Source organism: Podarcis bocagei (genome assembly GCF_964188305.1).
Source record: "Podarcis bocagei genome assembly, chromosome: 11".
NCBI lineage: Eukaryota > Metazoa > Chordata > Lepidosauria > Squamata > Lacertidae > Podarcis > Podarcis bocagei.
The window spans coordinates 64,873,555-64,897,192 of NC_138136.1; the positions used below are offsets into that span (position 1 = coordinate 64,873,555).

At 49.5% G+C, this 23,638-nt stretch overlaps 1 protein-coding gene across 1 annotated transcript in view; it reads left to right on the plus strand.

Moving 5' to 3' along the window:
- The window catches only part of PHF24 (PHD finger protein 24), a 36,745-nt gene that overhangs the window by 831 nt on the left and 12,276 nt on the right, over nucleotides 1–23,638 (plus strand). The window lies entirely within an intron of this gene.

The window sequence follows — 23,638 nt, forward strand, 5'->3', positions numbered from 1 at the left end:
CATTTTGCGGAGCCCTGCCCTCTGCAGACAGGGTGGGAAAGCGCTGTTCCAGGGGTCTCTGGAAGGCAGGTGAGGGGGCAGGGCTATCTAAGGAGAGTCTTGGTCCAGAGGGGACCCCCAGGATTAAGGATGCTTCGGCTGAGGTGGGAGGTGCGATGGATGCTGCCCTGGCTCCAGGGACTGACCTGGATTGAGACCTTTTTAGAAAAAACAACTGCATTTGACCATCATCATGCCCCCGGCTGCCACTTCCAAAGTAATAAATCGTAACTGGAAAGGGGGTTCTTTTGCATGCTGGGTGTCACACAGGCTGCATAAGCAGAGAACCTTCCTAGGAAGGGGCAGTGCAGTCTGGGTGGGTCGCAGAGAGACGTGGCTGAGTTTTGGGTGGGCTGCATCATTGGGATGCATCTCTGGCCTGAGGCTGGCATCGTGCTGCGAGAGGGAAGTGGCACGAATATGCCCCCTGCAATGTGTCGTGTGAAAGGGGTGGAGGATCCCTTGTTGTGACGCAAGAGCGGCTGGTCAAGGTGAGCGAGGGGCCGGCTGCCGGTTTCACAAGCAGGCTCTGTTGGTTGGGTGGGCACTGCAGTGCTCCTGGCCATGGGCAGAGTTGAGAAGCTGGGGCTGCCTGCCTTTTGCCATCAGGAATGAAGCCCTTCTCAAAGCCCTCCCTGCAAGGCATGGTCCCTCACCTAGAAAAGACCCAAATCCACTTTCCACTGCCGCTAACCACTACTCCCCACCCCCTCAAAGCCTCCCAGGTCATAGGGCTGCTTGGTTTGAAAGAAAAAAGGGCACCAGAGTCGTGCTCGTGTGGGCAACCTTCCATGCCAGATCATTCATCTATCTAGCTCATTTTGCCCACACTGACTGACAGCAGCTCTCCGCGATTTCAGACAAGGAGTATTCCCCCCCCCCCAATACCTAGAGATGCTATTGGGGATTGATGCTGGGCCCTTCTGCATGCAAGGCAGGTGCTCTAACCACTGAGCTTCCCCAAAAGGCAAGTGCCCACACAGGAGAGGACACCGAGCAGAGCAAAAGCTTCAGCCTGAGCTGGTGCCTGCCTCTCTCTCACTACCCATTGCATTTTGTCTGGTCCACAGGAAAGACATCAAAAGAAAACAAATTCTGGGTATAAAAGCTACAGAGCCGGGGAACGAGAAGTTCAGGGGGTGGAGGTAGGAGTGGGCGCAACACCTTGATTCTGTGTGAATGGGTGCAGTGCCTTAACTCTGCTCCTTGACAGCCGGAACACACAGAGCCCGATCTGTGGGCAGCATCCCAGCCAAGCAGCCTTCTGACCTGAGTCTGCAGCACTTCAGATTTATCTTTTCCTTCCCATACTTCACGTTGGTGGCCAAAAAAAATCAATGAAAACCCCATCATTCTATTCTGAAGGGGCAGTTGCTTGTTTTGAGAACAGGAGCACAGAATACCACACCACCCAACACACACATGCTTCTGCAGTGATCTCTCTGAACTGCAGACTCACCAAAAAGCATCTCTCTCATTGTCTGGTGAATGAAGAATTCAGGGAGATGGATATAATATAATTCTGCATCCAATAGGTACAGGGGATCTAAAGATATTTGTGCCTGAAGAAAAGCCCCCTAGGAATTAATGCTGTGTTGGTGGCCGGGTGGAGTGGGGCCAGTAGAGGAGCCAAGGCAGGGTCCTGATTACCAGTGAGGGCATCAATGTCACCAGGAGGTCAGGGAAAGATAACTGGGTGCCACACACATTTGGGTAAAGAGGATGCAAGGAGCTTAGCCAGATGGAGCAAAACAGGCCTGTGGCTGATTGGCATCCTATGCCCTTTTAAAATGTATTGGAGCGGGTTATTGGGTTGTTTTTGTTGTGTATTTTATCCTGTGAACTGCCCTGGGACCTGCGAGCAGTATATACATTTAATAAAGAATAATAATTTTAATAAACCAAAGAGTGGTGACAGAAGCAGGATGTTGGATGAAAAGGCACCATATTAATCCATAGACGGTTTGTGTGGGATTCCTTTGTGAGAATAGATGATATCACCCAACAGAACAGCTGTGCAGTCAGCAGAACGTGACGTGCACAATAGACACTTGTGAAGTGTGTTGTGCTACAGAGGAGAGCCAGGTGCCCAAGGATAACATGAGAGATTGCCGTCTGTGCAGCAGCACCTGCAAGGAAAGTGGGAAGGGGCTGGTGCAGAATGGAACAGGAGCCAGCAATGTGATCCTGCAGCTCAAAAGGCCAAGGGTGTTTTAAGTTGCAGCCACAGAAATAGATGCTCCTAAGGTACAGGATGTAACCACCTTGCTCTCTCCAGCACAGGTAAAATCCCATTTGGAAAACTGTGTTCCGTTCTAGGCAGCCAGCCAGAGAAAACAGACAGGGCTGCCTATTTTTAAAAAGAGTTGTTTAAAAGAGCTAACAGTTTTCCATCGATCCCAAAGTTTATTCATCTCAGGACATTTGCTGCACTAAAGAACGCTGGCTTCAGAGGGCTTTTTCTTGGCTTGGTTGGAGAGCTGAACCTCAGGTAAACCTTAGCAGAGCTAGGCCAGTTTGGGGCATCAGGCCTCTCATCAGGCTTGTGGTGGGTAAAAGAAAAACAGAGAAGAATAGAGAAGGGGCGTGGTCTTAAGAGAGAGCACCAGAGCATGTGCAGAGCACCTATTGCTCCCCAAATTTCAGGATATGGCTCCTAGGTGACAGGACTGAGGCACTTGAGTCGATCACATTTGCAGCGATCATTTTGTTATCTTCCAGTGGGCATTGGAAAGAGAACAGGAGGAGAAGCTTGCTATCAATTTCAAGGGAAGGTTTGAAATGTGATCAGATTCTGCTGCGAGTCTTTTAGGTTGGAAGATTCAGGTCGGGTAAAAGAAAGCTCTTCTTCCTGCAAGACGTAGTTAGATTATGGAACTCCCTCCCACAGGAGGTGGCGAGGCCCACCACCTTAATCTCTGATGCCGTGGTTTCTCAGCTGAGAGAGGAAAGGACTCTGCTCATGCTCAGAGGCCCCTTCTGCTTAACCCTTGATAACAAACTCGCCGGCGTATGGTGTGTGCAGCTCCCCAAGCGTGTAGGTTTGTGGCAGTGCCGTTTTGTGCTGGAAGAAATTCAGTCAGACTCCAACTCCTCAGACCGTTCAGTCCTTTACTGACAGGTCCAAATCATTAAGGCAGTTTCACTATATGCAGGATTCCCCATGATCCCTAGTGGAAGCTTCAGGCTACAAATACAAAGCAAGTACGACTCAAAGCATACATACAGCACAGAGCTCAGCACCAATCTGGCAGAGCTTTCTCTCAGTTCAGCCCCTCTTAATAGACCCAAGAATGACCACACCCTTGGCCAGGGGCCAGATCACAGTGACCTACTTGGCTGGTGGCCAGGTCAGTGACCTTCAAACCCTAATTACAAGACCTGTAGGTGCAAGATAAAGGAAGCCCGTTCACCAGATTTTCCTTAACAGCAATTAAACAAACCTCAACAAAACAAATTTCACACATTCTCGGGTTCAAGCCCTGAGTCAAATCAAGATGTTGGGTGATGGTGGGGCAGAGAGGGTGTCCTAAACCGCCTCTCATTCCGGAATCCAGGTGCGAGTTTTTGTTTTTTGCCTCTATGGGTTAGAATCACGGAACGATAGAGTTGGAAGGGACCCCAGTGACATAGCTGTCAATGTTTCCCTTTTTTTAAGGGAAATTCCCTTATTCCGAATAGGATTCCTCACAAGAAAAGGAAAAAGTTGACAGCAATGCCCAGTGATCACCCAGCCCAACCCCCTCCAATTCAGGGGTCAGAACAGGTCACACACACTCCCAAGTGACCCAGTGGCTCATTCATACATGAGATCCCTCAACACAAGTTAAAATACTACTGAAGTCTGAATCCAGGGCAGGGACCTATGGCAGCGGAGGCATATCATTTAAATAATAATATAAAATGATTTATTATTTATACCCTGCCCATCTGGCAGCTTCATTAGGACGGCTCTACTCGCTTTGGTCAGCCTTATGGAATTATGTTCCTATGCCCAGCATTGGCTCTGGTGCCCCCTATAATTGGTCTCTCTCCCTTCTGACCTCCCAGTCCCCTTGGCCTGCTAATCAGGCAGTTTTCCAGCCAAGTGATCAAGTTGCCGAGTGCTGCACAAACCTTGGTTTGAGGGAAACCTGGATCACATCTGGCAGGCAGGAGCCTGCTGAGACGAGACACCTCTAAGAACCAGGGATGACCCCATTGGCTTTATTCCCAAGTCATCCAGCAGTGCCAGGAAACACGCCTCCTTCTCAAGAAGGCTGCCAAGTGAAGCTCTACGCTTTGGGCAGCTCCATGGCGGACAGAAATCCAACAGGTACGGCACGGGTCAGTACACCTGTGTGGCCGGAAAGCTGCCACGGGGCTATGGGCAAGGTTCCAGCTCCATCCCTTGGGAAGGCAGAGACCTGGAATTGTTGTGGGTGAGATATTGCCGCTGGGTTTCTTGGATGTGTCAGGAGCCAAACTGCAGACGGCTCTGTCCCTTTGTGTGCCAGCTGGCTTCTTGCAGCAAAACGTCAGTTTGCAAAGACAATGGAAGCTCTAGAATAAAAGCAGGCCATGAATCAAGCTCCCTCGGCTGCCTCTGAAATTAACGGTCCATTCATCTCCAGCTTCCTGGTCGACAATTCATGGGAGGATCCCATTCATCCTCTCTCGGTTTTTGCCCTAACATTATTCAAATGTGTGATGCAATTGAATGTGGCTCCCAAATGGCCAACCCCAAAGTGCTGCCTTCATTATGGGGTATTATTTACACAGCACCATTAGAGTGCCGGGCACTTCACAGAGCTCAAGAGGACCGGTCCCTGCCCCCAAGGAGCTTACAATCCAGCACCCAACTCTTGGTGAGGCAGTAGAGGAAGAGGAGAGACTAGCAAAGAAAACCTGGGTTCTTTTCCGTTCCATATACTTTGGCTGCACAGACACCATACTTCTGAAGCCCATTCCAACACACACAAACACACAATCCCCAAGTATTCTGGGATCTGTGGCTCTGTTGGGGGTGAACTACAGCTCCCAAGATTATTTGGGGAGGGTGTGTGGTGTTTGCGCAGCCTCCATCTTCACCCCGGTATAATTTGAGTAGACCCATTGGAAAATGGACCTACATTAGTCATGCTCATTCACTTTGGTGGGTCTGTTTTGAGCAGCGCTAGCACCAGATACAACCCAGAATGTGAGCCAAAGGTGTCTCGGCAAAGGGGAGTTTTGAGAATGGATTTAAGGGACGGGGGAGGCACCGGTCACAGAAGCATGCGGGCGGCAGTTCCAGGCATGTGGGGCAGCAAGGGGAGAAGCATGGAATTGCTTGAAGGAGGAGGAGTTCTTTGGATGGGCAAGGAGGGCAGTGGAACAGCAGAGAGGTCAGGAGTGGAATTTACTTCACTGGAGGTTTTTAAGCAGAGGTTGGATGGTACGGTTGCCATGTGTCCTCTTTTTCCAGGACATGTCCTCATTTTCAAGGGTAAAATTTCTGTCCAGGTGGATTTTTTAAAGTTGCTATAATGTCTCTAGCTATACTTTCTGAATGAGACATAGACATAACTGGTGCCTGAAGACTTGCTTTCCTCTTCTCTTTTCCTGACCCCACCCCCCTCAGCAATATATCACAGATTCTATAGGCTACATATAGTAAGGTTACCAGATTCTTTTCAATGAATCCAGGGACACTTTTCAGCTTCAATTGCCTTTCTGGTTGATCTGGTTCCAGAGTCCCATGCCAAGGAAAGGGTGACGGTTTTGTTACACAGACATTCCTGGGACTTTCACAGAAATATATGAAGGCACCAAAGGAAAGTTTGAAAGAATATTGGAAGCTAGATATTCAGGAACAGATTTTAGATGAAGATTGGGAAAGAATCTTTTGGCATCCACCCTTTGTTGCCACCTCTAGGATAATCCAGGGACAAGGGTTGAAGTTGTACAAAAATGGTATTACACACCTGTAAGGTTATATCATATTACAAAATCTGGAAGCAAGAATTGCTGGAGGAAATGTGGAGTGATGGGAACGTACAGTCATATGTGGTGGGATTGTCCTTTAGTTCATGAATTCTGGAAACAGATTGGTATAGAAATATCAGGAATTGTGGGTAGGAAGGTGGAAATATCTAAATTAATGGTTCTTATTAGCCTGAATAGCACCGAGTTAGAAGCAAAAGAGGAATGTAAATGGGTAAAATTGGTGGTAATTGCAGCCAGACAGGTTATAGCAAGTAATTGGAAAAATGCACAAGAGAAGGGGTGAACCAATGGAGGGAAAAACTGAAAAATATTATAATTTTAGAATATCTAACTGTGAAGATACACAAAATGAAAGGGTTTAAGGTCAGTGAGGAGGAGGAGGAGGAGGGTTGGTTTGAGAAGATACTGAATTATTTGGGCAGGTTTGAACAATTTGGGGCAATTAAAATGTTAAAAGTTAAATAAACCTTGTGGAGGGAGGAGCGTTAAGGTATATAGAATTGTACATATGGTTGATTTGAATATGTTGTTATTGATTATGTATACCCAATGTATCAGCCGCCTGGGGGGTTTCACTGTTTGTGTTTTGGTTGTTGGTAAAAAAGCAACAACACGAAGGCAGCTGAGTTGGGTTAACCCTTCTTGGCAAGGGCCTTCCAGAGTTTGAAGCTCTCTCTCTCTCACCCAGCCCAATCTGGTGCGGTGCAGTCACTGGGCTCAGAGGAAATCCTCGCCCTGTTTCTCACCTTACAGGCATCAGCCTCTGGAATGGTTTTGCAACTGCAGGTAGAAATGAAATGCAGGTGACCTTGATGCCCACAGCACACCTGAGTCCTGAGTTTCCCCTTAGAGTCTGTGACTAGCTGGCTGGAGCAAGGGGGGGGCTCCATCTGCTTGGGCTTCTGTGCACGCACCCTCCTGTTTGTGTGCCAACACACCCGCACAGCCACACGCCATCCCCCAGGAACTCGCCCTGGCTGGCACGCCTTTCGCCAGCCACTGCGATTTATGAATTAAGGAGTGTAGGCACACGCCAAGCGCAGCCCAGCTGGCAGCCTCCCAGCACGGCTTTGGACTGCTGTAATTTGATGGGGGTCGTTTTTGCTGCAGTTGTTCATCATAATACTTCTAGGCAAGGGAGAAGGGGGAAGGGGGCCTGGCCTGGCAGGACCTGCGAAACCGAAAGCATCTCAGCAGACAGCAAAGCCTCTCTGCCCTCCTGCCTCTCCAGCCCAGAAGGGGGGCTGCATGCTCATTTTTACTAGGAAGTTGCTTTTAGCAGTAGCAGAATCGTAGAATTGTAGAGCTGGAAGGGACCCAGGGGTCATCTAGTCCAACCCCCTGCGATGCGGGATGTAGGGGTAGGAGAATACAGTGGTAAATAGCAGTATAGTGGAACTGGTATACAGACAGCCACCAATGTGCCCATGGCGCTTCAAACAATGGCAGCTAAAAGGAAAGTCCTCTGCCCGCAAAGAGCTTACAATCTACCGTGAAAGACGGTTGCCTCTCTTGGCTTCGGGCACTGAGGAGCTGCTGTCTGTCAGAGGAGGCAAGGCTGCGATGGATGGGCCCCAGGGGTCTGTTTCTCCCTCAAAGGCAGCTGGTGTTGTCTGCTCTGACTGGCATGTCTTGCACCCTGGCTGCCAGAGATCCTTTTAAAACAGAGGGAGGAGGGCTCTGCGCTTGACCCTTGGCATTCTCCTCTCTCCTCTTGCACGCCCTTCTCAAGTGCTTTGGCCCAGCTGGAAGGTGTACTTGACCTCTAATCCTACCTCTTTCCCGCCTGGACAGAGAGAGGGGAAGTTGTGACATTGGGGTGGAGCAGGTAAAAAATCTCGACTTTTGGTATGACCGAGATGCAGGCTCCTGTTTAATGTTCAGGGCCACTTCTGTGGCTCCACTGCCTCTCGCCTCTCTCCTTTCCCATCCCTGGCATGAGACGCACAAACACAAGAAGGCAGCCCACCAGGGAACATGACTCTTGGGCTAAAAGGTCTCCCTCCCCACCCCCCAGGTTTTGCATGACCTTCTGCACAAAAAGCGTGATCACCTCAGAAGAGATTCCCGCATCGGTACAAAGGGGGCATCCTCTTTGGTAAAGCGGCCAACTAGATCTCCAATATGAGGATCCTACAAGCAGGACAGGGGACCAACTCTCCCAGTGGCATTCCATTTAGTATGGCGACGCCTGCCCTTTGGAACTCCCTGCCTATTGATATCAAGCAAGTTCCTTCACTGCAGTCTTTTGGGCACCTGCTGAAAACCTTCTTGTTTAGACAAGCCCACCCATGTGCTTAGAAAACTGGGGTCATTTTCACCTGATTTAGTACAGCATTTTAAGTTGTGTTTCATTTTTAAGTACTGTTGTAATTCTTTCTTGGTTTCATCTTGTTGTAAACTACTTTGAGGGTGTTTTTTTCTTTTCCACAGTCAAGCAGTGGATAAATTTTATGAAAGAAGCCCTATAAAAATAAAGAAATTCCCCAGCAACTGGTACTGAGTGTCACATGGCCTCCAATACTGGAGAGAGCAGATATTCGTCACATCCTTTGATAGCCTTATTCGACATGGATTTCTCTCTTTCCTTTTCAAGCTGTCTAACTTGGCAGCCTGCGGCAGAGAATTTCGCAGGTTAATTGCGTCGCGTGAAGAAGACTGTCTGGATCCTGCAACATTCAGCTTTGTTGGAAATCCAGGAGTTCTAGGAGAAGGAGGAAAGGTTTCTCTAGCTGCTTTCTCCTTGCCATGCATAAGGATGCTTCATCCAGATGTTTGATGATCACCAGCCAGAGATTCTTTCGCTGCGATTCCTGCATTGCAGGGGGCTGGACTAGATGACCCTTGGGAATCCCCCCCCAACTCTACAATTCCATGATTCTGCATGCCAAGCAGGTGCTCTACCACTGAGTTTCAGCCCTTCCCCTAATTGTACCTTCCTCTGTCCTTCCAGTATATAAAACCAGCATAAGGGGTGTCTACGTCTGCACAAAACCTCCTCTCTGATCCAGTTTTAAACAGTGACGGACTCTCTTTGTTCTCTCCTTGCTTTGTAACAAGCCCCCCCTCCCCTCGCCCCCCCCCAGTCCCCTACAGGTGTCTGATGTAATTATCATCTCATTGGTGACTCAGCCAAGCTTGCAGGCTGACTGGGTGTCTGGCGGCCTCCATCCTTTATGAATTCACACAGGGCCACAGCTGACTTGAAACTGATTTAGCCCACAGGCTGCCTGCGGCATTTCCTCTCTGCATGCCCAGCTCCAGGGCGGCACCTACAGACCCCTCACGCACCTGGCCTCCCTTCCTTGTTTCCAAAAACCAGTTTTCCTTTTGAGTGACTGCCTAATGTCCCCAAGCTGAGCAATTCTGCAACCACTTTGGCCTTGCCTGTTTCCTGCATGGTCAGAGATGCCCCAGGGGATAAAGATGTCCTGTTTTGCACTGGCTCAGCAGGTAAAATGGGTCAGCAGCTGATTGTTGTTGTTGTTGAGTCGTTTAGTTATGTCCGCCTCTTCGTGACCCCCTGGACCAGAGCATGCCAGGCACTCCTGTCTTCCGCTGCCTCCCTCATGCTGGTAGCTTGAGAACACTGTCCCACCATCTCATCCTCTGTCGCCCCTTCTCCTTGTCCCTCCATCTTTCCCAGCATCAAGGTCTTTTCCAAGGAGTCTTCTCTTCTCTTCTCATGAGGTGGCCAAAGTCTTGGAGCCTCAGCTTCAGGATCTGTCCTTCCAGTGAGCACTCAGGGCTGATTTCCTTCAGAATGGAGAGGTTTGATCTTCTTGCAGTCCATGGGACTCTCAAGAGTCTCCTCCAGCACCATAATTCAAAAGCATCCATTCTTTGGCGATCAGCCTTCTTTATGGTCCAGCTCTCACTTCCATACATCACTACTGGGAAAACCAGAGCTTTTACTATACGGACCTTTGTTGGCAAGGTGATGTCTCTGCTTTTTAAAATGCTGTCTAGGTTTGTCATTGCTTTTCTCCCAAGAAGCAGGCATCTTTTAATTCATGGATCACTGCCTTGTTGTGGTGAAGGGGCTTGAATAACTCAGAGAAGCTATGAGCTATGCCGTGCAGGGCCACCCAAGATGGACAGGTCGTAGTGGAGAGTTTTGACCAAACGTGATCCACCTGGAGCAGGATCCAGCATGGACAAAAACAATAGCAGCTGATTAGGGCGGGTCAAAGGAAAACCGCCTCCTCACTCTGCACAGGTAACCTCTGGAAGTCAGTAGTAGATAGGTAGCCGTGTTGGTCTGCCATAGTGAAAATAAAAAAAATTCCTTCCAGTAGCACCTTAAAGACCAATTAAGTTAGTTCTTGGTATGAGCTTTCGTGTGCATGCACACTTCTTCAGATACCACTTCTTCTGGAACTCACTTCTTCATGATGTGGGGGCAACCAATGACTTAGGTGGGCAGTCTGTGGAATAAGATTGGTTTATCGATGGCTACTAAACCCGGTGCTAGATGGAAACCCCATGTTCATTGGCAGTGTACCTCCCAGTACTGGCTGATGGGTCCTGCCAGCAGGGTGGGCTGCTGTTGCCGTCTCCCACCCCAGCTTCTTGGACTTTTCGTCGTCGGCTGGCAGGCTACGGGGATCCTTCGTCAAACTCAGCAGGACTCCTATGATGCTCCTGTATCGCGATGTCACAAAATCCCCAACCTTTTCTTTGAAGCTGCCACAGAGAGCACCTGGATGACAAACTCCACTTATTGGAGCTCCATTATTAATAATTGTGGTCTTCGCTTTGTTCTGACTGCAGACCTGCTTTTGAGACCCAGATTAAGCTCGCAGCTAGAGCTCCACCGAGAGACAAGAAATGCATTAATTAGGGAAGGAAGAGAGATCAGGTTGCCCCCCATCCCAGCGGGGGACCTGTTTATCCAGCGCACAGAATCTCTGGAAGGGAGATGGGGATTATGCACTCTTCCTGCTTCCAGCAGAACCGTGTGCTGTTGAACCAAAGTGCCTTTTAGTGTAAATAAAGAGCTGAATAAGAGAGAATAAGATAGAAGTTTATAGAATTATGCACCGACTGGAGAGAGAAGAGCTTTTTTCGCTCTCGACAACAGAGCATGTGGACATCCAGTGAATTATAGAATCATAGAATTGGAGAGCTGGAAGGGACCCTGGGGTCATCTAGCCCAGCCCCCTGAAATGCCGGAAACTCAGCTAAAACATCCAGGACAGAGGGCCATCCAACCTCCAAGGAAGGAGAGGCCACCACCTTCTGAGGGAGACAGTTCCATCATCCCTAGCTGGCAGGACCAGTGGCCAGGGATGATGAGAACTGTGGTCCAAAAACAGCTGGAAACCGAAGTTTGTCCTAGATCAATGAAGCTGAGTGTTGGAAGATTTAGGACAAGGAAAGTTCTTCTTCATGCAGTGCATCATTAAACTGCGGAACTCCCTCCCACAAGAGGCAGTGAGGGACACCATCTTGGATGGATTTAAGAGAACTAGACGACTTCCGGTTCGCTGCGGAGGCTATGGCGGCAAGCTCCGTGTCGTCCGCTTAAGGGGCGACACGGTTCTGGCAAATAGAGCTTTGGGGGTGATCACCAGGGCTCGGCGCAGCCCCCAAAAAACCTCCCATGGAGGAGTGGGGATCCTAGGGGTCCAGCAGAGCGTGAGAAACTCCCCCCCCCCAAATCCCCCGGCTGACTTTTTGTGTGCGGAGGAAAGGGAGGGGTCTTGAGTCCGCTCACGGCTCCAACGCACACTATCGCTGGAGGCAGTGGTGCTTCTGAATCCCAGTTTCTGGAAACCACAGGAGGGTTTGAATCTTGAGTTCGAATCCTGCTTCTGGATTTCCCAGAGGCATCTGTTTGGCCACTGTGAGAACAGGATACTGGACTGGATGAGTCATTGGCTGTTGCAGCAGCCTCTCCTGATGCTCTTGTGATTATAATGGTGAGAAATTAGATTTGCATGCTATATGAATCCATCACCCAACTTAACTAAGCTTCTGTTCTTGTATGAACTGGTTGGAAGCGCATGGTTTTGTGAGATGCCAGAGCAACAACCCCAAAGGGACCTGGATTACTCCGGTTCAGAGTCCTGGTTCATCCAGCCCAATGTTGTCTACCCTGGCTGGCAGCAGCTCCCCAGGGTCTCAGGCAGAGGAGGGTCTTTCCCTGCAATCAATCACAGAATCATAGAATTGTAGAGTTGGAAGGGACCCCAGGGGTCATCTAGTCCATCCCTCGCAATTCCATCTTTAGGAGGCTGAACCTGGAACCTTCAGCTTGCAGAGCGGGTGCTCTGCCACTGAGCTGCAGCCCCCTGGGTTCCTTGGCAGGGAGGCTTCTTCTCCCTGGCATCCCTAGCTGCACTGGCTCCCGGTGGAGTACAGGGTCAGGTTCAAGGTGATGGTTTTGACCTTTAAAGCCCTATGCAGCCTAGGACCCTCGTACCTACAGGACCGCCTCTCCTGTTATGCCCCGCGGAGGACCTTAAGGTCCACAAATGACAACATTTGGAGGTCCCAGGTCGCAAGGGGGTTAGATTGGTCTCAACTAGGGCCAGGGCCTTTTCAGCACTGGCCCCGACGCGGTGGAACGCTCTGTCCCAAGAGACCAGGGCCCTGCGGGACTTGACATCTTTCTGCAGGGCCTGCAAGACAGAGCTGTTCTGCCTGGCCTTTGGTTTGGACTTATGTTTCCCTCCCATTATGGTCTTGATTTATTGACTACTTTTAAAATAAGGCTGCATTTTAAATTGCATTTTAACCTGTATTTTAAATCGGGGGTTTTTTCTTCCTCCCCCCCTCTTTTTCCCCTATTATGTTTTTACTGTGATTTTATTGGTGTTTGGCTCCCTAAGCCCGGCTCTGGCCAGGGAAGGCAGGGTATAAATAAATATTATTATTATTATTATTATTATTATTATTATTATTATTATTATTATTACTGCTGCCTTACCTTCTGCCTTTCCATGCCTCCACCAAAACGGGCGCACATCTATTCCATCTTCTGCAGCCACCCATTTCCCCAGTGTAGGAAGGGCTCAGAAGCCACCCAAGCAAGCCGCAGGTGTGGTTTAGAGTGAGGGGAGGCAGCGTTTTTTAAAAGAATGGGAGGAACTGGCACTACTACAGGTGATAATAACATCATACCTGTTCTGCATTTGTAAGCATGCACTTTGGAACTCCCTGCCACTTGATTTCAGGCAGGCACCTTCACTGGACTCCTGGCACCTGCTAAAATCTTTCCTATTTAGACAAGCCTACCTGTGGGTTAAACCACAGAGCCTAGGACTTGCCGATCAGAAGGTCAGTGGTTTGAAACCCCGCGACGGGGTGAGCTCCTGTTGCTTGGTCCCTGCTCCTGCCAACCTAGCAGTTCAAAAGCACATCAAAGTGCAAGTAGATCAATAGGTACCGCTCCGGCGGGAAGGTAAACGGCGTTTCTGTGCGCTGCTCTGGTTCGCCAGAAGCGGCTTAGTCCTGCTGGCCACATGACCCAGAAGCTGTACGCCGGCTCCCTCGGCCAATACAGCGAGATGAGTGCCACAACCCCAGAGTCGGCCACGACTGGACCTAATGGTCAGGGGTCCCTTTACCCTTTACCTTACCCAGACTCTTAGAAAGCTGGGGTAATTTTGATCTGTTTCAGTATCTTATTGTATTTATTCATATTTTTTGTATGTTTTAAAGTATGGTTGTAAATTTTTCTTTTCTTTCTTGTTCTATCTTCCTGTAAACCGCTTTGAGTTGGGTTTTTCTTTTCTTACTATCAAGTGGTGTATAAGTTCTACGCAATAAATGAATGTTTGCCTGCAAGGCTTTTCTGGGAGGTTCCCACTTAAGAACATAAGCAGAGGCTGCTGGATCAGGCCTGTAGCCCATAAAGTCCAGCCTCCTGCTCTCACCGTGGCCCCCCAGGTGCCCCAAAGGGAAACCCACAAGCAGGAGTCAAACACAATAGTGGGGCTCTCTCCTCCAGTGGTTCCCAGCCGCTGGTATTCAGAAGCATTGCTTCCTCCCACCGACCGCGGAAGCAGAACACAGCCATCCTTACTAATAGACTTACTTCCACGAATTTCCTCTGTGAAATCCAATTGGTGGGCATCCCTGCCTCCTGTGGCAGGGAGTTCCATAGGTTAGCTATGTGCTGAGTTAATGCAAGATGTTCTTCTATCTGTCCCAACATTACCCGTTTCATTGGGTGTTCTCCAGTTCTAGTGTTAGGAGAGAGAGGAAAAATCTTTTCTGTCCACTTTTTCCATACCTTGCCCAATTCCAAGAACATCTATCATGTTCCCTCTGGCTCCCTGTTCTCCTAATCCCCCAGTGCTGTGACATTTCCCCATCTTCTGTGCCAGAGGTTCTTGTTTGGGCCACTTAAGTAAAGCACCCTCCATTGAAGTAGAGAGAACTGGGGGGCAGCCATCACTTACCCAGTTTCCATTTGAGTGGATTTCATCCTCTCTTTCTATAACCAACCTGGGAGCAAGGGGAGGAGCTCTTCACTTGATTGGCAGGCACAGTCACCAGTCACAGGCAGGGCCCGCCCAGATTCCCCCAGTCCCATCCACGGCTCAGTTTGCCTAGCAGCCCTGCCCTTTCAGGATCACCTGTATCCTTTGCAAACCCTCCAACTGGTGGCTCACCTGAATTCCTGCCTGTGATGGAAATGCTCCACAGTTGCTCCTCGGAGGCTGCGATTCCTTTACCATGGGGTAAATCCCACTGAACACAGTGGGGCTGGCATCTGAGTAAGTAAGATTTACTCCCTAAGAAACTCCGTGGTGGGGGGAGCCTGTCTACCTACTCACTTCATTGATCTGGCTTTGACTGTGGCTGTTTATAAGATTGTCGGACTAGCATGAGAAATATGAAATTTTCTTAGGGAGTTTGGAGTTCTGAAATAATCTTGCTGCATGCCACCTCAATCTTCATGGGTTCCAGGCACTTACCTGGGGTCTGTTTCCTTGGAATGAAGGTCAGCAGAGACTGTGGTGTCTTTAGGATGCATAGTTTTATTTAAGTAAAGGTAAAGGGACCCCTGACCATTAGGTCCAGTCGTGGCCGACTCTGGGGTTGCGGCGCTCATCTCGCTTTACTGGCCGAGGGAGCCGGCGTACAGCTTCCAGGTCATGTGGCCAGCAGGACTAAGCCGCTTCTGGCAAACCAGAGCAGCACATGGAAACGCCGTTTACCTTCCCGCCAGAGCGATACCTATTTATCTACTTACACTTTGACGTGCTTTTGAACTGCTAGGTTGGCAGGAGCAGGGACCGAGCAATGGGAGCTCACCCCGTTGCGGGGATTCGAACCACCGACCTTCTGATCGGCAAGTCCTAGGCTCTGTGGTTTAACCCACAGTGCCACCTGAGCATAAAATAGAATAGAATCATAGAGTTGAAAGGGACCACGTGGGTCATCTAGTCCAACCCCATGAAATACGGGGGGGGTTTTGCCCATGTTGGGATTCAAACCCATGACCCTGAAATTAAGTCTCATGCTCTAACAGATGAGCTATCCTCAGATGGAGGGGATCACAGCATTAGTACTGCAGCAGATCTTCTCCAGCAGAGATCAAGCCTGTCTCAGTGTCTCCAGCTTCCAGCCTGTTTCCAGCTCAGCTCCCACACCCCACCCTGGCTCATGTTCTCCTACAGCTACTGTGTCCAGGGCAGCTGTCTACCAGCTCCATCTGGTACACAGGATGCGACCCTACCTGCCTGCGGACTGTCTTGCCAGAGTGGTGCATGCTCTGGTTATCTCCCGCTTGGACTACTGCAATGCACTCTACGTGGGGCTACCTTTGAAGGTGACCCAGAAACTACAACTAATCCAGAATGCGGCAGCTAGACTGGGGACTGGGGGCGGCTGCCGAGACCATATAACACCGGTCTTGAAAGACCTACATTGGCTCCCAGTACGTTTCCGAGCACAATTCAAAGTGTTGGTGCTGACCTTTAAAGCCCTAAATGGCCTCGGTCCAGTATACCTGAAGGAGCATCTCCACCCCCATCATTCTGCCCGGACGCTGAGGTCCAGCGCCGAGGGCCTTCTGGCTGTTCCCTCATTGCGAGAAGCAAAGCTACAGGGAACCAGGCAGAGGGCCTTCTCGGTAGTGGCGCCCGCCCTGTGGAACGCCCTTCCAGCAGATGTCAAAGCAATAAACAACTACTTGACATTCAGAAGACATCTTAAGGCAGCCCTGTTCAGGGAAGTTTTTAACGTGTGACATTTTACTGTATTTTTGGTTTTTATGGAAGCCGCCCAGAGTGGCTGGGGTATAAATAATAAATTATTATTATTATTATTATTATTATTATTATTATTATTATTATTATTATTACTTGGCGGTTAGGAGATGGGGATGGAGGATAGCCCACCCCCACCATTCACCTGGAGGAAACTGCCATTTAGTTGTAACTCTTGCTTGAACTTTTGTGATGGTGATGAGTACACCTAAGTCGCGGGCTAAGGCCATTGTCTTACAATGCCTTACAAAGAAATTGGTCTGAGCAGTTCAGCACCTTCCTCTGTTTGATTGTAACCCTCCCTGGGTACAGGACCCCAAGAACTGGAGGGGACTAGGGCATCATCCAGACTGACCCCCTTCCAAAACCCACAACAGTATAGTGTTCAAGGATCAAGGATTTTTAAACAATATCGTGCAATTTATTAGGATCTCCATTGTTGGCTTTGCAGTGAGAGAGAGAGAGAGAGACAGAGAGAGAGAGTTTAATCTACAACCTCATTTTCACTTTCCATGACATTTTGGAACAAGGCACTGGCCATGTTGAAAGTCGGTTCTGTTCCAGACGGGGAAGGCAAAGCCAGACAGCAAATGCACAGCTGAATCAGGCCAGAGAGTTTGCCTTGCTCACCCAGCGATCGATAACAGGCATCAGCTCCCAATAATAATAATAATAAATGGGGACGAGGTGCCGTTTTTAGCAGAGACAAGAGCTGGCATATGGTTCACCTGTCAAATCCCGGGGGTGGGATCCGGGGTTACCCTGGCAACAGGAGACGGAATCAATAACACCCAAATGCAAGGCAGCTAGCAGAGAAGGAGGGGGTGGGGAGGGTCTGGGAATGCCAAATGTGGGAGGGGCATCTTGTGCAAGCTGTTTGCATGATTGCAAATGAACCGAGGAGTATTTCAGCCCGAAAACTTTCCATAAGGCTGCCGTTGGGGTGGGGGTGCTTTGGAAGTTCTGCAGCTTTGCATGAAAGTCCAGGAGGGGGAAAGGCTGGCACCAGCAAGAGCAAAAACACAAAATGCATCCTTGTTTGGTGTGTGGTGTATATTTGCGTATCGGCAGGTCGATTGTGGATCATTAACTAGGAAGATAGCTGCTTCCTGGCATTGGACCCTAAGCCATGTGGATTTTATTCCCATTATTGGAAGTGTCTTCTGCACTCTCTCTCTCTCTCTCTCTCTCTCTCTCTCTCTGTGTGTGTGTGTGTGTGTGTGTGTGATCCCAGTTCAATGATGGGAAGGAGGGCAGGGAGCTATCAAGCAAATGAGGACCACCGTTTTCAGGTCTCAGTGCTGTTGTAAACATAAATTGCCCTTTTCCCTTATGGGGTATCCAAGAGCCCATATAGAGTCCTTAAATAGGTTCCCAATTGGTAGGAGAAAATAACAGAGGCCAACCAAATAATATTGAGAAGCAAAGCAGCTAGTAAGCCTGATCTTTATTGAACTGTTGCAACAGTGTGCTCCCCTCACACGCAGGAAAGGAGGAGGAACCCAGAACCAAGGTGTGCCCGTCCTTATATAGACATTTTAAATTGCCCACCCTGGAGTCCAAGACCACCCCCAGAAACATCATACATACATCACAGAAGGGGTGCAGCTCAAGACCACCACCACCCCAGATACATCATCCCTACATCACAGAAAGGGCGGTCTACAGCAGAAATCTGAGTGCTTTGTTTATCTCCTGTCTCTCCTGTCTGGCAGGTTAGTTGATTGGATACCCTGCTTACTAGACTGGATTGCCTGGGGAGTCTGGCCAGTCTTTTGTAAAAATAAATACTTAGTTCCTGGGCCAGGTCACAGGCTCACACCCTATTCATATCTTAAATGTGCCCTTAAGACAGGATTTGTGAAGGAAAAGACAATGGGGAGGCTTTTCCATTTTCCTTTGACCTTGCAGAGAAAACGTTTGGGATAGTTTGGGAATCAAAAATGGTTCCAGGTTGGTCTTCCTGTGCTGATCTATATACGTGCTTGGTTGGTACACTTATGAACATTGAACATATATCTGAGACCTCAAATTCCTATCACAGTGCCTTGCTGGGCAGGAGAGCCACCCCTATTTCATAGAATTGTAGAATTGAGAGGGATTCCTGAGGGGCATCTAGTCCAACCCCGTGCCCTGCAGGAATCCTGCCCACAGCCATCCCTGGCTGGGCTCAAACCACCAACCTTCTGGCTAACTGCTGGATGCACTGAGCCACTGCATCACCGGAAGGACAGAACTTATTTTCTGGTATCCCAAAGATCATTGTCCTTATTTTGTCCATGCCCCCCCCCGCCCTTGGAATGGGGGAGGGGAGAGAAGAACAGAAGTCCATGTCATGTCCAGTTTGTGACTAAATTAGAAGTAAAAAGACCCAAAGTGTGGGGGGGGGGTGAGACTGGGACAGGCTTGTTGCATGCGTCTGGAGGGGGAAAGGGGGCCCCTTGCCCCACTGAATGACCCATAATAACTGGAAGATCCATCCTAACCAGAGAGCCAGTGTGGTGTAATGGTTGCTGGTCGAGGGTGTGGGAGATCGGGGTTCGAATCCCCACTTGCGATGAAGCTCACTTGGTGTAGGAATAGCAGAGGACGACAGGAGGTTGGATGCAGGTGAGCTGTGCAGAATCACGCTGGCAAGCATCCTCCAAGACAAGCTGCTGGCCAGCTCTGTAGAGGCTCCTTTTATTAGCACCATATGCAAAACCAGTCAGATACGTTTGGGACTGTGACCTTTACACATCTTCCAATCCCGAGATTGTGGGGTGGTACACAGTTATTTTGGCACCTGTTTCCACTGCATCATTTTCCCCTTGCACGATGTGTGACGAAGGAGACAAAGGTCACAGACAGGGCACAGCAAACCACTAAGACAGTGTTTCCCAACCACTGTTCCGCGGCACACTAGTGTGCCGCGAGATGTTGCCTGGAGGGAGGCGGGCGAGGCGGGCGGCGAGAGGCGGGGCGGCGGCGGCGAGGAGAGGCCGCCCAGCGCGGGGCTCTCGCCGTCTGCCTGCCTGGCTGCCTGCGAGCTCGGCGGGCAGCGCCTCCGTCCGCAGCGCCCGCCTCGCGGCTCTCATTCCCTGCCCCTGCCAAAGCTCACCCAGCCAAGCCGCGCTCTCCTTCCTGCCTCGCTTTGCTGCCTCCTCCTCCTCCCCCCCACCCCCAAAGCTTGGAGGTTCCCCGGCAAGGGGGAGGGGAAAAAATTGAAACTTACACTTTCGTGCGTCCCTCCCGGCGTGACGCTGCGCGCTGACGTCACGGGGCTGTAATGGTGGTGTGCCTCGAGATTTTTTTCATCAAACAAGTGTGCCTTTGCCCAAAAAAGGTTGGGAAACACTGCACTAAGAGAGCAAAGGTTAGATAGAGGGCATGATGTTCACACAGCTGTGGCTTTGTCTGCTGGTGGAAGTGTGCTCCACACCCGGCAATCATTCCTTCAACTTTGTGATTTCAGAGGCAAGTCACTGTCTTCTAGCCTAACCTACCTCACAGGGTTGTTGTGGGGATTGAAAGAGGAGTGGGAGAGCCACTCTGAGCCCGGTTGTAGCCGGGGACGGCGAGGTATAAATAAAAATTATTATTATTATTATTATTATTATTATTATTATTATTATTATTGGCATCTTGAGCTCCATGGAGGGGAAAGTGGGGTATAAATGCAATAAATAAATTGGATTAATTTATAAATTGTTTTCATTTAGAAAACCAAGTCCCTAGACCTTGTGGCATACGAGGTACAGGGAAGGACATTCACAATTCTGCCCAGTCGTTTTGTGAGAGATTAGACTTTCCCCACCTTTCGGTATTTTTCATAAAAGAATAGAGTCACGCCAATGCTCAGTTCTTTTGAAAGCAAAGACAGTGATTTTGGCAGAAAGAAAATGAGGTTAGGGTGACGCTGCTATTGTCTGGAGAAGGAACTCCTTGTTTAATTTTTAAGGCGTTTGTTTGTTTGTTTGTTTGTTTGTTTGTTTGTTTGTTTCAAGAAGTAGGGGACATGAGATGATGGCAGCGCTGAGCAGAGAATATCTCAGGGTCTGCATTGTCCTCTGGAGTCAGGGGCGACCTCTAAGGTCACAGGAACGTGAAGCTGCACAAGAGCAAGCCTTGCTGTAGGGAATTGCTTTGCCAGGAAGATAAGACCTTGCAGGGAGACATCAGCTGCCTTGCTTCAATAACAAGGAAGGGCCTTGTGGCACCTGGAAGACTAGCAGATGACTGCGGCCTCAGATTTTGTAGATAAGAGTCGCCTTCAGCCGATTGGAAAGGAGATTTAAATCCGCTAAGTCTTTAAAACAGTGTTTCCCAACCGGTGTTCCGCGGCACACTAGTGTGCCGCGGAACGTTGCCTTGTGTTCCGTGGGAAGGAGTCGGGCGAGTCGGGCGGCGAGAGTCGGGGCGGCGAGCACACGCGGGGCGAGCGAGCTCCCACATCCCATCTCCGGCTCTGCACCAGGCGGTAGAGCTCGGCGAAGTCGCCGCGCTGGAAGGCCAGCAGCGCGCGCGCCTTGGCCAGGCTCTCGCCCACCTGCGCCTCCAGGCACGGCGCCTCGGCGTCGGGCGGCAGCGAGCCGAGGAAGCGGCCCAGCCGGCCGGGGTCGCCCGCCTGCAGCAGCGCCTCGCACACGCACAAGACCTGCTCCACCAAGAAGCGCGGCGAGCGTGGAGGATCGGGCGCGGCGGAGGCCAGCCCCGCGCTTGGAGAGGACGCAGCAGCCGTCGCCAAACCCGATCCTCCTCCTCCTGCTCCGCCGCCGTCCTCTGGCTCTCGGCCGGGAGGAGCCTGCGGCGACGGGGCGGGCGCCGAAGTTGGCAGAAGTTGGCGCGCCTCCTCGGCAGCGCCTTCGTCCTCCTCCTCCTGCCTCTGCTCTCCTCCGGCGGCGGGGGTGCGCCGCCCTCCCCGGCCGGGGGGGCTCGACGGGGCCCGCGGGGAAGGAGGCCATGTTCACGGCGCGCGGGATCGCGGCCCCCCTCGCCCGCCTCCGGCCCGCTCCCCTCGCCCTGCGCGCTGCCCTAGCCGTGCAGGTCTCCTCCCCCTGCGCCGCCGTCCCCTTTCCACATCCTAGGAGCCGCGGTCCGCCTTCCGCCCCCGGGCCGCGGCGCGGCTCCCAGCCCGGGCTGGCCTCCGCCTCCTGGGACGCGCGCCCACCCCCGCGGCCCCCCAAACTTCGGAGCAACTCTCCAGACGCTTCTCCCCCGCCTCGGTCTCCCTCCTTTCCACTTCTCTTCCCCCCTTCCTTCCCTCTTTCTTTCTCTTTCTCTCCCACCCGCCTTTCCTTCTATTAACTTTCCTTTCCCCTTCCCATGTAGAACAGTCCCTGCAAATAAAAACCTAGCATATTTGGAAGAGGGATGCTAGCCTAACCATTACCTTCTATGCTGTTACTATTTTTTTATTTTTTTTTACATAAGTAAAAAGTGACCTTTCCCCATCTGGCATGGTGGTGTGCCTCGAGATTTTTTTCATGAAACAAGTGTGCCTTTGCCCAAAAAAGGTTGGGAAACACTGCTTTAAAATGCCAGAAGACTCCCTTGTGTTGGGATAATGGGGGCAGGCACTGGACTATGACTGAAGGCAGCTGCTGATATAACTTTATAGACTCATAGAATTGTAGAGTTGGAAAGGACCCCAAGGAATCACAAAAGAGAGTTTCCGGATACAAAGGGAACTCTGCAACCAGCATCCAAGGCCCGATTCTGCTATCTGGTGTTTTCCACTGAAAGAGAGCATGATAATGTAAGAATAGCCTTCTGGATCAGGCCAATGGCCCACCTAGTCCAGCATCCTGCTCTCACAGCACTCAGCCAGGTCTTTGGCCCCACTGGAGTATTAAGAATGGCAGAGCTGGAAGGTACCCAGGGGTCATCTAGTCCAACCCGCTTCCGTGCAAAAATTACAGCTACAGAATCCCTGACAGATAGCCACCCAACCTCTGTTTAAAGAAGAGAGACTACCACCTTCTGAGATAATCCATTTGTGACTCTTAATCTCAAGGTCATGGGTTCAAGTCCCACACTGTGCAAAAGATTTCTGCGTTTCAGAGGGTTGGACTAGATGACCCTCATAGTCCCTTCCAACTCTAGGATTTCTGGGATTGGGGTATGGAGGCAGCGATATCCTCCGCCTCTTCCCCCCAGAGGAGCCTGCATGTACAGCTGTCCCACCTCTCTCCCACAGTCACCCGCCTGCCTGCTGGGTGGAAGAAATAAATGAAGGTCTTATATATATAATAAATGTTCATAAATGTACCAAGCAAACATGTACATAAATATATATATATATATATATATATATATATATATATATATATATATTATAAGATATTTATTAAAGTTTAAACATTACAGAGAGGGGGGGAAGAGAAACAAAAGACAAATACAAGCAATAAACAATTACAAAACCTCAGAAACAAAAATAAATACAGTAATACAAAACATCAATAATACAAAAAAAGAAAAAAAGAAAAAACAAAAACATTTAAAAAACCCAAAAAAGAAAAAAGAAAAATAAAAAGAACCCCGAATTTTCATATCCTTATCTTTCATTTGCTTATTTCCTCGACTTCCTCACACCTCCTTTTTTTGTATTCTAGTTCAATTAATTATTCCAGCAAGTTCTTTCCCTCTTTCTCAAATTTAGTTCCATAATTTATCTTAACACAATTTAGCCTTAAATTTACCCCTTTACCCAATGTCGATCTATTCATACTTAATTCTTTATAGTATTTCTACTAAAGTCATGTAGCTTCTTTCCAGCATCCTTCTAACATTCATTAATTTTAGAATATTTCTGTAAATATACTTTAAATTTTTTCCAATCTTCTTCCACCAACTCTTCTCCCTGGTCTCGGATTCTGCCAGTCATTTCCACCAATTCCATGTGATCCATCAGCTTCATCTGCCATTCTTCCAGGGTGGGTAGATCTTGTGTCTTCCAATGCTTAGCGATGAGTATTCTTGCTGCTGCTGTGGCGTACATGAAAAAAACTCTGTCCTTCTTTGGCACCAATTGGCCCACCATGCCCAGGAGAAAGGCCTCTGGTTTCTTTATAAAGGTATATTTAAATACCTTTTTCATTTCATTATAGATCATCTCCCAGAATGCCTTAATCTTTGGGCACGTCCACCAAAGGTGAAAGAACGTACCTTCAATTTCATTACATTTCCAACATTTATTATCGGGCAAATGATAAATTTTTGCAAGCTTGACTGGTGTAATGTACCACCTGTAAATCATTTTCATTAAAGATGTACATAAATATATAAACCATATGTCTGAAGCAGCACAGGAAAGCAGCCCTGGAACCATTTTGGCTCCCAGACTGACCAAATGTTTTCTCTGCAAAGTCAAATGAAAATGGAAAAGCCTCCCCATTGTCTTTTCCTTCACAAATCCTGTCTTAAGG